The sequence below is a fragment of the Lolium perenne genome, chromosome 5 (assembly GCF_019359855.2).
Source record: "Lolium perenne isolate Kyuss_39 chromosome 5, Kyuss_2.0, whole genome shotgun sequence".
Taxonomy (NCBI): Eukaryota; Viridiplantae; Streptophyta; class Magnoliopsida; order Poales; family Poaceae; genus Lolium; species Lolium perenne.
The window spans coordinates 80,623,264-80,636,609 of NC_067248.2; the positions used below are offsets into that span (position 1 = coordinate 80,623,264).

At 44.7% G+C, this 13,346-nt stretch overlaps 1 long non-coding RNA gene across 1 annotated transcript; it reads left to right on the top strand.

Moving 5' to 3' along the window:
• Positions 1 to 863: 863 nt before the first annotated feature.
• On the top strand, positions 864 to 8,491 carry LOC127304733 (uncharacterized). The gene is made up of 2 exons (XR_007853513.2): positions 864 to 1,233; positions 8,200 to 8,491. It is a non-coding gene; the product is annotated as an uncharacterized lncRNA (long non-coding RNA).
• Positions 8,492 to 13,346: the final 4,855 nt, after the last annotated feature.

Below are 13,346 nucleotides of genomic sequence, written 5' to 3' on the forward strand. Positions count from 1 at the left end.
CTGTTCAGTTTTGCTCACATCAAAGTCCAATCCTCTTGGAGGCCCTGGCGGGTTCACCCATTTGCAGGACACAGGTACTGGCGTCCGAGTCCACTCGGCTACCGCAACTTCCTGATCTTCCGCAGAATCTTCATCCTCATCAGCATTGACCAGGGTTATCGCGCGCTTGAACTTGTCCTGGTACAGTTCTGGATGGCGCTGTTCATATAAGGTCAGTCGACTGACCAGGTGCGCCAGCGAGTTGTACTCCACTTGGAACGTCAAATCCTTGAATGACGCTGCAAGGCCTGCCACGGCCAACTCGACTGCTTCTTTCTCAGTTAAATGAACCGAATAGCATCGGTTCTTGACAGTTCTGAAACGCTGAATGTACTCAGACACTGTCTCTCCTCGCCTCTGCCGAACCTGTGCCAGTTCGGCAATACCAGCTTCAGTAGCTTCTGAATGATATTGGGTGTGAAACTGTTCCTCCAGCTGCTTCCATGATCGTACTGAATTTGGCTGCAACGAGGTGTACCATCCAAAAGCCGGACCGGTGAGGGATTGCGAGAAGAACCTCACCCGTAGCCATATCTGGCCATGGGCAGCCCGGCCCGAACGGCCCGGCCCGGCCCGGCCCGAAATTCCCGGGCTGGGTAGCTGCTGGTGTGACCAACGGGCCGGGCCTGGGCCTGGAAATTCAGCCCGAAGAGTAACTCGGGCCGGGCCTGGGTACCATTTTAAGCCCGAATTTGGCCCGGCCCGGCCCGACCATCTACTCCACCATCCGTCCATCTGCCTAAACAGGCCAAACAGGCCCAGCCTGCCGGTGCCCTAACCGCATATGAACCGCACGTCCGCACCCCACTCCTCCATCCGCCGACCGCCGCACACAACGCACTCGTCCCGTGCGAAGATAGAGCGACCAGGGGTAACGGCGATGGCGGCGCCCCTGATCTGCTCGCCGTAGCCCCTTCCTCGACGACGGCCACCGCAGCTCCTTCCTCGCCATCGACCGTCGCAGCTCCTTCCTCGCCGTCCCCCGCAGCAGCTCCTCCCTCGACGGTAACTGCAGCAGCTCCTCCCTCGCCGCCCCCCGCAGCAGCTCCTCCCTCGCCGGCCCCCGCAGCAGCTCCTCCCTCGCCGGCCCCCGCAGCAGCTCCTCCCTCGCCGGCCCCCGCAGGCCGCAATGACATCAATTGTCGCACATCCTTCCTCGCCTACTGCCGCACCTCATTCCTCACTGATTGAAAGGTATCCGTTTGATGCTGTTCCGTTTGATGCAGTATTGCGTTTTGTCCTAAGATGTAAAGGACCGCCTCTGTTTGCATGTTGTTGCTACTAAAAATTCGAGAACTGCTGCTCCTACTGAAAATAAATGGACGTCCATATGTGATGGCGTGTAACTCACACGTTCGTTGGGAACCCCAAGAGGAAGGTATGATGCGCACAGTAGCAAGTTTTCCCTCAGAAAGAAACCAAGGTTTAATCGAACCAGGAGGAGCCAAGAAGCACGTTGAAGGTTGATGGTCGCGAAATGTGATGCGGCGCAACACCAGGGATTCCGGCGCCAACTAGGAACCTGCACAACACAACCAAAGTACTTTGTCCCAACGAAACAGTGAGGTTGTCAATCTCACCGGCTTGCTGTAACAAAGGATTAAACGTATCGAGTGGAAGATGTTTGCAAAGAAAACAGTAAAACAAGTAGATTGTATGCTATGTAAAGAATAGGACCGGGGTCCACAGTTCACTAGAGGTGTCTCTCCCATAAGATAAAAGCATGTTGGGTGAACAAATTACAGTCGGGCAATTGACAAATAGAGAAAGGCATAACAATGCATATACATGACATGGTAAATATAGTGAGATTTAATCCGGGCATTACGACAAAGAACATAGACCGCCATCCAACTGCATCTATGCCTAAAAAGTCCACCTTCAGGTTATCGTCCGAACCCCCTCCAGTATTAAGTTGCAAAGCAACAGACAATTGCATTAAGTATGGTGCGTAATGTAATCAACAACTACATCCTTAGACATAGCATCAATGTTTTATCCCTAGTGGCAACAGCACATCACAACCTTAGAACCTTCTGTCACGATCCCAGGTGTCAATGAAGGCATGAACCCACTATCGAGCATAAATACCCCCTCTTGGAGTTAAGAGCAAAAACTTGGCCAGAGCCTCTACTAATAACGGAGAGCATGCAAGATCATAAACAACACATAAACAATAGATTGATAATCACCATAATCATAGTACTCTCTATCCATCGGATCCCGACAAACACAACATATAGAATTACATATAGATGATCTTGATCATGTTAGGCAGCTCACAAGATCCAACAATGAAGCACAACAAGGAGAAGACGACCATCTAGCTACTGCTATGGACCCATGGTCCAGGGGTGAACTACTCACTCATCACTCCGGAGGCGATCATGGCGATGAAGAGTCCTCCGGGAGATGAATCCCCTCTCCGGCAGGGTGCCGGAGGCGATCTCCAGAATCCCCCGAGATGGGATTCGCGGCGGCGGCGTCTCTGTAAGGTTTTCCGTATCGTGGCTCTCGGTACTGGGGGTTTCGCGACGGGAGCTTTAAGTAGGCGGAAGGTCAACGCGAGGGGCCACACGAGGGGCCCAGGGGGCAGGTCGGCGCGGCCAGGGCCTGGGCCGCGCCGGCCTCCCTCCTGGCCGCCTCGTGGCCCCACTTCGTTAGGTCTTCGGTCTTCTGGAAGCTTCGTGCAAAAATAGGACCCTGGGCGAAAGTTTCGTCCAATTCCGAGAATATTTCTTTACTAGGATTTCTGAAACCAAAAACAGCGAGAAAACAAAGAATCGGCTCTTCGGCATCTTGTTAATAGGTTAGTTCCGTAAAATGCATAAATATGACCTATATTGGGCATACAAGATGGATGTATCATCACTAAAGTATCATGGAACATAAGAAATTTTCGATACGTTCGAGACGTATCAGCATCCCCCAGCTTAGTCATGCTCGTCCCTAGCAGGTAAAACGATAACAAAGATAATTTCTGAAGTGACATGCCATCATAATCTTGATCATACTATTTGTAAACATATGTAATGAATGCAGCGATCAAAGCAAAGGTAATGACATGAGTAAACAACTGAATCATATAGCAAAGACTTTTCATGAATAGTACTTCAAGACAAGCATCAATAAGTCTTGCATAAGAGTTAACTCGTAAAGCAATAAATCAAAGTAAAGGTGTTGAAGCAACACATAAGAAGATTAAGTTTCAGCGGTTGCTTTCAACTTGTAACATGTATATCTCATGGATATTGTCAACATAAAGTAATATAACAAGTGCAATATGCAAATATGTAGGAATCAATGCACAGTTCACACAAGTGTTTGCTTCTTAAGGTGGAAGGAGATAGGTAAACTGACTCAACAATAAAAGTAAAAGAATGGTCCTTCAAAGAGGAAAGCATCGATTGCTGTATTTGTGCTAGAGCTTTTTATTTTGAAAACATGAAACAATTTTGTCAACGGTAGTAATAAAGCATATGAGTTATGAAAATTATATCTTACAAGTTGCAAGCCTCACGCATAGTATACTAATAGTGCCCGCACCTCGTCCTACTTAACTTGGACTACCGGGTCTTCGCATGCCATGTTTCAACCAAGTGTCACAAAGGGGTACCTCCATGCCGCCTGTACAAAGGTCCAAGGAGAATGCTCGCATTTCGGATTTCTCGCTTTTGATTATTCTCAACTTAGACATCCATACCGGGACAACATGGACAACAGATAATGGACTCCTCTTAAATGCATAAGCATGTAGCAAAGTTATTATTCTCATATGAGATTGAGGATATATGTCCAAAACTGAAACTTCCACCATGATTCATGGCTTTAGTTAGCGGCCCAATGTTCTTCTCTAACAATTTTGCATGCTCCAACCACTAAAATGATAGACCTTCAGACAAGACGGACATGCATAGCAACTCACATGATATTCAACAATAGTTGATGGCGTTCCCCAGAAGCATGGTTATCGCACAACAGGCAACTTAATAAAATATAAAGTGCATAAGTACATATTCAATACTACGATAGTTTTTAAGGCTATTTTGTCCCATGAGCTATATATTGCAAAGGCGAATGATGGAATTTTAAAGGTAGCACTCAAGCAATTTACTTTGGAATGGCGGGTAAATACCATGTAGTAGGTAGGTATGGTGGACACAAATGGCATAGTAGTTGGCTTAAGGATTTTGGATGCATGAGAAGTATTCCCTCTCGATACAAGGTTTAGGCTAGCAAGGTTATTTGAAGCAAACTCAAGGATGAACAAGTGCAGCAAGACTCACATAAAAGACATATCGTAAACATTATAAGACTCTACACTGTCTTCCTTGTTGTTCAAAACTCAATACTAGATATTATCTAGACCTTAGAGAAACCAAATATGCAAATCAAATTTTAGCAAGCTCTATGTATTTCTTCATTAATGGGTGCAAAGCATATGATGCAAGAGCTTAAACATGAGCACAACAATTGCCAAGTATCACATTATCCAAGACATTTTTTTAGAATTACTACATGTAGCATTTTCCAATTCCAACCATATAACAAATTAACGAAGAAGAAACTTCGCCTTGAACATTATGAGTAAAGCCTAAGGACACATGTGTCCATATGCAACAGCGGAGCGTGTCTCTCTCCCACAAAGTGAATGCTAGGATCCATTTTATTCAAACAAAAACAAAAACGAAAACAAACCGACGCTCCAAGTAAAGAACACCAGATGTGACTGAATAAAAATATAGTTTCAGGGGAGGAACCTGATGATGTTGTCGATGAAGAAGGGGATGCCTTGGGCATCCCCAAGCTTAGACGCTTGAGTCTTCTTAAAATATGCAGGGATGAACCACGGGGGCATCCCCAAGCTTAGAGCTTTCACTCCTCTTGATCTTAGTATATCATTCTCCTCTCTTGACCCTTGAAAACTTCCTTCACACCAAACTTCAAGCAAACTCATTAGAGGGTTAGTGCATCATTAATAATTCACTCATTCAGAGGTGACACAATCATTATTTTCACTTCTGGACATTGCATAATGCTACTGGACATTAATGGATCAAAGAAATAAATCCAACATAGCAAAAGAGGCAATGCGAAATAAAAGGCAGAATCTGTCAAAAACAGAACAGTCCGTAAAGACGAATTTATAAATGGCACCAGACTTGCTCAAATGGAAAAACTCAAAACTAATGAAAGTTGCGTATATATCTGAGGATCACGCTCGTAAATTGGCAGATTTTTTCGAATTTTCTACAGAGAATTATGCCCAGATTCGTGACAGACAGCAATGCTGTTTCTGTGCAGCGATCCCAAATATAACATCAACTTTGACATAGAAACTTTACTTGGCACAAAAACATGATAAGGAGAGGTTGCTACAGTAGTAAACAACTTCCAAGACTCAATAAAACAAGAAATTGCTGTAGGTAAAAACATGGGTTGTCTCCCATAAGCGCTTTTCTTTAACGCCTTTCAGCTAGGCGCAGAAAGTGCAAATCAAGTAACATCGAGAGTAGAAGCATCAACATCATTATTCTTCATGCAAACACAACTTGTTGCAGGGGGTACTTTAGGTGTTCCATTATCTAGATTTTCTATGATAGTGCTAGGGGTTTTAGCAATTTTAGGCCTATAATAATTCTTTTGTTTAGGCACCTTAGAGGCGTACATGAATTTTTGCTCTTTACCCACATAAGCTTTCTCATTATACTTGAGAGAAGAAAAGGTTGAACCCAAGGTTCCCATAGCTTTTTCAAGTTCATCAATCCTATTGGTTTGATTATCATGGACAACACAAGTTCCTAGGATACTAATTCTTTCATCAATTCCTCCTAAGGATTTATCAAGTTCATAAGTTTTGTCAAATAACATTCCCAATTTAGCTTCAACACTTGGAAAATTTTTCTCTATGGTTTCCAATTTTTTCATAACATCTTCAAGAGAGATTTCAATTTTAACTTCATTAACAGGTGGTATTCCAACTAGACTCTCAATGATGCAACTAGCTTCTAAAGCAGGAGTACCTAGGAAATTACCTCCCGAAAGAGTATCAAGAACATATCTATTCCAACTAGATAAACCAACATAAAAGTTCCTAAGAAGGATAGTGGTGGAGTGTTTCTTAATGCACCTTTGATGAGCATTACTAATTCTATACCAAGCATCTTTAAAACTTTCTCCACCCTGTTGCTTAAAAGAACGAACTTCAACTTCAGGATTACTCATGATAACAGCAATAAAGTAAACTAGGCAAATAAAGTAAAGACAAGTAACTAATTTTTTTGTGTTTTTGATATAGCAAACAAGATAGCAAATAAAGCAAAACTAGCAACTAATTTTTTTGTATTTTAATTTAGTGCAGCAAACAAAGTAGTAAATAAAATAAAGCAAGACAAAAACAAAGTAAAGAGATTGAGAAGTGGAGACTCCCCTTGCAGCGTGTCTTGATCTCCCCGGCAACGGCGCCAGAAAAAGAGCTTGATGGCGTGTAACTCACACGTTCGTTGGGAACCCCAAGAGGAAGGTATGATGCGCACAGTAGCAAGTTTTCCCTCAGAAAGAAACCAAGGTTTAATCGAACCAGGAGGAGCCAAGAAGCACGTTGAAGGTTGATGGTCGCGAAATGTGATGCGGCGCAACACCAGGGATTCCGGCGCCAACTAGGAACCTGCACAACACAACCAAAGTACTTTGTCCCAACGAAACAGTGAGGTTGTCAATCTCACCGGCTTGCTGTAACAAAGGATTAAACGTATCGAGTGGAAGATGTTTGCAAAGAAAACAGTAAAACAAGTAGATTGTATGCTATGTAAAGAATAGGACCGGGGTCCACAGTTCACTAGAGGTGTCTCTCCCATAAGATAAAAGCATGTTGGGTGAACAAATTACAGTCGGGCAATTGACAAATAGAGAAAGGCATAACAATGCATATACATGACATGGTAAATATAGTGAGATTTAATCCGGGCATTACGACAAAGAACATAGACCGCCATCCAACTGCATCTATGCCTAAAAAGTCCACCTTCAGGTTATCGTCCGAACCCCCTCCAGTATTAAGTTGCAAAGCAACAGACAATTGCATTAAGTATGGTGCGTAATGTAATCAACAACTACATCCTTAGACATAGCATCAATGTTTTATCCCTAGTGGCAACAGCACATCACAACCTTAGAACCTTCTGTCACGATCCCAGGTGTCAATGAAGGCATGAACCCACTATCGAGCATAAATACCCCCTCTTGGAGTTAAGAGCAAAAACTTGGCCAGAGCCTCTACTAATAACGGAGAGCATGCAAGATCATAAACAACACATAAACAATAGATTGATAATCACCATAATCATAGTACTCTCTATCCATCGGATCCCGACAAACACAACATATAGAATTACATATAGATGATCTTGATCATGTTAGGCAGCTCACAAGATCCAACAATGAAGCACAACAAGGAGAAGACGACCATCTAGCTACTGCTATGGACCCATGGTCCAGGGGTGAACTACTCACTCATCACTCCGGAGGCGATCATGGCGATGAAGAGTCCTCCGGGAGATGAATCCCCTCTCCGGCAGGGTGCCGGAGGCGATCTCCAGAATCCCCCGAGATGGGATTCGCGGCGGCGGCGTCTCTGTAAGGTTTTCCGTATCGTGGCTCTCGGTACTGGGGGTTTCGCGACGGGAGCTTTAAGTAGGCGGAAGGTCAACGCGAGGGGCCACACGAGGGGCCCAGGGGGCAGGTCGGCGCGGCCAGGGCCTGGGCCGCGCCGGCCTCCCTCCTGGCCGCCTCGTGGCCCCACTTCGTTAGGTCTTCGGTCTTCTGGAAGCTTCGTGCAAAAATAGGACCCTGGGCGAAAGTTTCGTCCAATTCCGAGAATATTTCTTTACTAGGATTTCTGAAACCAAAAACAGCAGAAAACAAAGAATCGGCTCTTCGGCATCTTGTTAATAGGTTAGTTCCAGAAAATGCATAAATATGACATATAATGTGCATAAAACATGTAGGTATCATCAATAAAGTAGCATGGAACATAAGAAATTATCGATACGTTGGAGACGTATCAATATGCTTCTCTGTTGTAGACAATTAGATTAATTGCTATAGCCATGCAGAACAAGAACGAAAACTAATTGATTTCCTTCTCTTTTCCTTTCTTAGTCAGATCTGAAATTTCCTACGGAGTAATTTCTTTGGCAGATGGAGAACGGGAACGAAAATCGGGTGTCCCAGTTTGGGAGCACTGTACCAGAGTGGAGATCTGGAGGCTATTTTGAAGATCTGGAGGCTGTTTTCACGCTGTTTGATGTGAAAACAGTTTGCTGTCAAACATGTTGTAAACCGTACTATTATGTCATAAACGTTGCTATTTTGTTGTATTTCTATCGAGTGCTATGTTAAACAATACCAACAGCGACAACTACGGCCAGAATAGCCATATTTTTTCTGCTCAGATCGCTGGAAATTAGCCATATTTCGGGCCGTCGGGCCGGGCTTGGGCCATCGGGCTTTTGCGTCGGGTCGGGCTCGGGCCTAGAAAGCATTGAATCTTATCGGGCCGGGCCGGGCCTGGGCCTGATATTTGGCGTCGGGCTTTTTTTGGCCCGGCCCGAAGCCCGGCCCGGCCCGAGATATGCCCAGGTATACCCGTAGCTCATCCGATGCCGAAACCATGCCCAGCTGGGCCAAGTATCGGCTCACGTGCTCGATGGAGCTAGATCCTTCTGACCCACTGAATTTGTTGAAGTCCGGAAGCCGGTACTTAGGTGGTAGTGGGATCAGGTCAAACTCATTGGGGTACGGCTTGGAATAGCCGATTACCTTCTTCTTCGGCAAGATGCCGAATTGATCTCTCAGGACTGCGCTGATCTGATCTGCAGTGGAGGTAGTGGCAGCTGAGCTTTCCTGGGCTGGTGCAGTGGCATACTTGGCTAGCCACGCCTGTTTCTCAGCTTCTCCTCCCAAACCCCCGGCTGTTGCAGTCGTTCCTCCTGCCGGAACAATGGCTCCTGCTCCGGCAATCCCTCCTGTTGGAGCCTGGATCGCCTGTGTCCAGTTGTTGCAGTCCGGCACAAACGTGCACACGTATCCGTGTGGGATCTCCTTGGGCGGCTCATATAAGAACTGGTAGTCGCCCGGATCACCTCCGACCTTGTAGACAACGTATGCCGGTGAACCTTGTTGCTGTGGAGCTGCCATCGAGTACGGCAATGGTGGCCTGGTGTGGAGTTGCACTTCTCCTTGGTGAGTCCCTAGAGCAGGTCCTGAAGGGGAGTATCGATGCTCCATGATCTCTTGGATCACCCGGAACGCAACGCGCTCCAAAGAATTCACCAGGCTCTCAGAATGCCGATGCAGTGAATGGGCCACCACGTAGTTGATTTCCTGTCGCAGGGCTCTGGTACGTTCATCTGAAGGGAGGGATAAATCCAACCCATCGAGGACATCTTGTGGCGTGAATCCTTTGAACCTGATGCCGTGCGAACGGGTCTTCTCAAAGGAGCCGATGAGTTCGGCTTCAACGATGGCCTTCAGCTCATCGTACTTCTTCTTATGATCAGGAGGAAGATCCTCGTATGTGATCTGTTCCTCCGCCATCTCGGATGCCGATGTTGACGTGGATGTTGCAGAAGATGGTCCCACCGGGCGTGCCAGAATGTGTTACCCTCCAAAACCCACCGACGGGCAATGGCTAAGCAACACGAAGAGCCGGGAAGCTCCCAGGGCCGCTTAGTGGACCCTGGCACCTCGCGTCGTCCCGCAAATCTTCCAGCCACGTCCTGGCGGTTGCTAGGGCGTGCCACCTGACCTAGACCCGATCAGGAAGGTGTTAGAGTGCTTCGATTGTTCCTGCATGGTAGACACGTAAACATTAAATACGAGCCCTATCGGCTCTCAGGTTTCCCTGTGGATCGGCTCAAGGAGCCGATCGCCCCATGTTTCACGTTGGATTTACAATGGCATGGGGATCCTGCTTGATCAGGACAAAGCTAAAGCGATCCACGACAGTTTAGGGTTTTCACCGCATAACCGGAACGTCCTACGTGCGATCGGGCCTAGCAGCTACGGAAGATGATGCAAACCACCCCTACGAGAGGCCTAAAAACCAACGTAACGTTGATTCCCGGAACATCCCTCGCAGGGACGGTGAACAACATCTAACGCACTACCGGATCCTCCGACCCCAGCATAAGGCCTAACTATGCAGATGTTAAACTAATCCCTGCGGAGCAAGGAGCAACTATAACGGATCGGATCTACTAAGTAACGAACAAGCAAGATGCTGCCCTTACGTCTGGATAGACGTAAGGGCAGCTAGGTGTCGAGGGGCGGCATTGCCACGCAGATACGCACGTGAAGGCATCAATGCAAGCCCCTAAACACCTAAGGATAAATAGTACTGCTCGCCATCAACAAGGCTTCAGCACGAGCAGTACAAGGTTGACGAATAAACGTATACTGCCTAGATCGCTAGATGCGATCTAGGCAGCATGGTGCTTACCCGGGAGAAACCCTCGAAGAAAGGGGTGGCGATGCGCCTGATTTGTGTTGGTTGAACGATGATTGTCCTCCTTTTCCGATAACCCTAGATACATATTTATAGTCCAAGGGACTTTCTAATTGAGGCGTGCACCTAACCGTGCACGGGCCAGACTCTATCTCTTAATCTAAATTACAATGCGATCTACTATATTACAGATACACGGGCAACTTAGCCCAAACTCTTAGCGCAAGGCCGCTTCAAAGATGCTCCACGTGTACGTCCTTCAAGCCCATCTTCACTTACGGCCCATCTCCTGATTTGGCCAAAATCGGGTGGTAACAGGACCCTGGGCGGTGATTTCGTCCAATTCCGAGAATATTTCGTTACTAGGATTTCTGAAACCAAAAACAGCAGAAAACAGCAACTGGCTCTTCGGCATCTTGTTAATAGGTTAGTTCCAGAAAATGCGTAAATACGACATATAATGTGCATAAAACATGTAGGTATCATCAATAAAGTAGCATGGAACATAAGAAATTATCGATACGTTGGAGACGTATCAAGCATCCCCAAGCTTAGTTCTGCTCGTCCCGAGCAGGTAAAACGATAACAAAGATAATTTCTGAAGTGACATGCCATCATAATCTTGATCATACTATTTGTAAACATACGTAATGAATGCAGCAATCAAAACAATGGTAATGACATGAGTAAACAACTGAATCATAAAGCAAAGACTTTTCATGAATAGTACTTCAAGACAAGCATCAATAAGTCTTGCATAAGAGTTAACTCATAAAGCAATAAATCAAAGTAAAGGTGTTGAAGCAACACAAAGGAAGATTAAGTTTCAGCGGTTGCTTTCAACTTATAACATGTATATCTCATGGATATTGTCAACATAAAGTAATATAACAAGTGCAATATGCAAGTATGTAGGAATCAATACACAGTTCACACAGGTGTTTGCTTCTTAAGGTGGAGGGAGATAGGTAAACTGACTCAACAATAAAAGTAAAAGAAAGGTCCTTCAAAGAGGAAAGCATCGATTGCTGTATTTGTGCTAGAGCTTTTATTTTGAAAACATGAAACAATTTTGTCAACGGTAGTAATAAAGCATATGAGTTATGTAAATTATATCTTACAAGTTGCAAGCCTCATGCATAGTGTACTAATAGTGCCCGCACCTTGTCCTACTTAGCTTGGATTACCGGATCTTTGCAATGCCATGTTTCAACCAAGTGTCACAAAGGGGTACCTCCATGCCGCCTGTACAAAGGTCTAAGGAGAAAGCTTGCATTTTGGATTTCTCGCTTTTGATTATTCTCAACTTAGACATCCATACCGGGACAACATGGACAACAGATAATGGACTCCTCTTTAATGCATAAGCATGTAGCAACAATTATTATTCTCATATGAGATTGAGGATATATGTCCAAAACTGAAACTTCAACCATGATTCATGGCTTTAGTTAGCGGCCCAATGTTCTTCTCTAACAATTTGCATGCTCCAATCATTAAGGTGATAGATCCTTCAGACAAGACGGACATGCATAGCAACTCACATGATATTCAACAAAGAATAGTTGATGGCGTTCCCCAGAAGCATGGTTATCGCACAACAAGCAACTTAATAAAAGATAAAGTGCATAAGTACATATTCAATATTACGATAGTTTTTAAGGCTATTTTGTCCCATGAGCTATATATTGCAAAGGTGAATGATGGAATTTTAAAGGTAGCACTCAAGCAATTTACTTTGGAATGGCGGAGAAATACCATGTAGTATGTAGGTATGGTGGACACAAATGGCATAGTAGTTGGCTCAAGGATTTTGGATGCATGAGAAGTATTCCCTCTAGATACAAGGTTTAGGCTAGCAAGGTTATTTGAAGCAAACTCAAGGATGAAACGGTGCAGCAAAACTCACATAAAAGAAATATTGTAAACATTATAAGACTCTACACCGTCTTCCTTGTTGTTCAAAACTCAATACTATATATTATCTAGACCTTAGAGAGACCAAATATGCAAATCAAATTTTAGCAAGCTCTATGTATTTCTTCATTAATGGGTGCAAAGCATATGATGCAAGAGCTTAAACATGAGCACAACAATTGCCAAGTATCACATTATCCAAGACATTTTAGAACTACTACATGTAGCATTTTCCAATTCCAACCATATAACAATTTAACGAAGAAGAAACTTCGCCTTGAACATTATGAGTAAAGCCTAAGGACATATTTGTCCATATGCAACAGCGGAGCGTGTCTCTCTCCCACAAAGTGAATGCTAGGATCCATTTTATTCAAACAAAAACAAAAACAAAAACAAACCGACGCTCCAAGTAAAGAACACAAGATGTGACTGAATAAAAATATAGTTTCAGGGGAGGAACCTGATGATGTTGTCGATGAAGAAGGGGATGCCTTGGGCATCCCCAAGCTTAGATGCTTGAGTCTTCTTATAATATGCAGGGGTGAACCACGGGGGCATCCCCAAGCTTAGAGCTTTCACTCCTCTTGATCATAGTATATCATACTCCTCTCTTGACCCTTGAAAACTTCCTTCACACCAAACTTCAAGCAAACTCATTAGAGGGTTAGTGCACAATTAATAATTCACACATTCAGAGGTGACACAAACATTCTTTACACTTCTGGACATTGCATAAAGCTACTGGACATTAATGGATCAAAGAAATTCATCCAACATAGCAAAAGAGGCAATGCGAAATAAAAGGCAGAATCTGTCAAAAACAGAACAGTTCGTAAAGACGAGTTTTAAAGTGGCACCAGACTTGCTCAAATGGAAAAAC